Source organism: Schistocerca piceifrons, unplaced genomic scaffold (genome assembly GCF_021461385.2).
Source record: "Schistocerca piceifrons isolate TAMUIC-IGC-003096 unplaced genomic scaffold, iqSchPice1.1 HiC_scaffold_961, whole genome shotgun sequence".
Lineage (NCBI taxonomy): Eukaryota > Metazoa > Arthropoda > Insecta > Orthoptera > Acrididae > Schistocerca > Schistocerca piceifrons.
In genome coordinates, this window is record NW_025729236.1 from 1,877,501 (window position 1) to 1,880,000 (window position 2,500).

At 57.7% G+C, this 2,500-nt stretch overlaps 1 non-coding gene across 1 annotated transcript in view; it reads right to left on the minus strand.

Moving 5' to 3' along the window:
- Positions 1 to 154, minus strand: part of LOC124774214 — a 1,909-nt gene extending 1,755 nt beyond the window's left edge. Inside the window, exon 1 of the ribosomal RNA XR_007015204.1 lies at positions 1 to 154. This exon is cut by the window's left edge and continues 1,755 nt beyond it. This is a non-coding gene — a ribosomal RNA (small subunit ribosomal RNA).
- Between the last annotated feature and the right edge of the window lie 2,346 nt (positions 155 to 2,500).

Here is a 2,500-nt window from a genome sequence, read left to right on the forward strand (position 1 = left end):
TACCACAGTTATCCAAGTAACGTGGGTACGATCTAAGGAACCATAACTGATTTAATGAGCCATTCGCGGTTTCACCTTAATGCGGCTTGTACTGAGACATGCATGGCTTAATCTTTGAGACAAGCATATGACTACTGGCAGGATCAACCAGGGAGCTGCGTCAACTAGAGCTGAGCAGCCGGCCGCCCGGGAGTGTGTCCCGGGGGCCCGCGCGAACACGCAAGCGTCCGCTCAATCATTCTGCAAACAGGAGGAGGCTGAGCTCCCCTGCACAATACACCTCGAAACCCTCTCAGGTCCCGGCGGCGCGCAGCGCCGTCCCAAGTACTTGGTCGGGTTCGAGAGAGGCGCAATCGCCCGGAGTTAGGCGAGTAGACGCTTTCGGTGCGACCACCCGTGCTCCCAACTGAGCTTGCCGCTGCCGACAGAGGCCCGGGAGCGTGCTGTCGTGGCATTGCCGGCGGGAGACAACACGCGCCACCTACGGTGACCGGCAGCTCCAACGCCAGCGCCACAGAAGGACAAAAGCCCCACTTGGGTGCCGAAGCGAACTCTCCCAGCACAGCGCACGCGCCAACACATCCGCACAGCTGCGATACAAACCACCAGCGAGAACCGCTGGGGCGACCGAGCAGCAGACGGCGTCGCGGCGCCGAGCGCCGGGCGGCGGCGCATCCTCAACGCACACAGTCCTCAATCGGACCAGCACACTGAAGATGTCCACCGCGCTTCGCACCGGGCCCGCGAGGACCTACTTTGGCCGCACGGCGCCGCGCGCAGGGTGCGCCGGCGCGCAGCTGCGACGCCTGCCGCGTCCGTCGGCCGGCGCGCCTGCCACTGGCCGCCCCCACCAGCCGGCTGTAGCGCGTGCGCCCACGCACCGCGCGGCCAGCACGCCGGGAGGCGCCCCCTCACCGGCCGGGGACGGTCCCACCCAGCCACCGCCGCGTATCGCTTCACACCCAGATGCCGTTCAGTTTCATCGGCATGGTGGGTATCGCTGGAACAACCGGTTAGTACCTCAACCTATCGTCGCCATCACCGATTCACCCCTAGCGAGAACAACCGCACCACAACGGGTTACCATTTCTTCATTTGCGTAACTTCACCAGCAAACGTAGGCGTCCATCGCCATTAGCAACTTCAACGATTATTGCATGCCTGTGTCAGGTGTCACGCCACACTACGTCTGCCCACATACACGCAACAAAATGTGCACGCCTAGACAATACGTGGAAGGTGGCCCCCGTACGTATGCGATGTCCATTGCTCGAACGACTGTCAACCGGCCTCTGTAGCATGTCGCAGATATGGAACGCGGTGCACCATGCTATCACGGTGTTTGAGGAGAGACGACTAGGTCCGAATACATCAACACACAGCTCATGCTAATCGCCATCCACGGCGTCCGTTCCTCCCACACGTCTCTATGGCGTACCACACTGCAATCCAGCTCTCATAGGGAGACGACACGTAGCTGCGTGCACAATATTTGCACTGTATGGTCCGCCGTTTTTGGGCGCAGTCGTTGTACGGTCACACATGTGCCACGATGTATCATTCAGTACATAAGGACGAATGTGCAGTACAGATTGTGGTTTATGCGTACGACATCAGCGGACAGTTGACACAGGCCGCACCACAACGTAGCCTGAGTACGTCGCATGCGAAGGGCATTGAACATGCAAACTTCTCACCAACCAGCTTGCGAAGGCAGGGGGCAAGGTGGGGACGTGGGGAGGGGTGGGGGGGGGGGCGGCATGTACGTCCTGCTGCCATCCACATAACAGTGTACAGCAGGAGCATGTGGAAAGTCAGCAAGACTTGCAAGGTGTTTAACATGAAGCGATACACAGGGGAGCGGGCAGTGCGAGTAGCGAACTATATTGCGAGGGTTGCGGGTGGGCAACACTACACTAATTGAACGAGTCGTATAACAATTACAGAGCAGGTTTAGGCGACAACGTGGGTTACGTTAGCGGACAACGTGGGTTACGTTAAGGCACAACGTGGGTTACGTTAAGGCACAACGTGGGTTACGTTAAGGCACAACGTGGGTTACGTTAAGGCACAACGTGGGTGACGTTAAGGCACAACGTGGGTTACGTTAAGGCACAACGTGGGTTACGTTAAGGCACAACGTGGGTTACGTTAAGGCACAACGTGGGTTACGTTAAGGCACAACATGGGTTACGTTAAGGCACAACATGGGTTACGTTAGGGCACAACATGGGTTACGTTAGGGCACAACATGGGTTAGGTTAGGGGACAACATGGGTTAGGTTAGGGGACAACATGGGTTAGGTTAGGGGACAACATGGGTTAGGTTAGGGGACAACATGGGTTAGGTTAGGGGACAACATGGGTTAGGTTAGGGGACAACATGGGTTAGGTTAGGGGACAACATGGGTTAGGTTAGGGGACAACGTGGGTTAGGTTAGGGGACAACGTGGGTTAGGTTAGGGGACAACGTGGGTTAGGTTAAGGCACAACGTGGGTT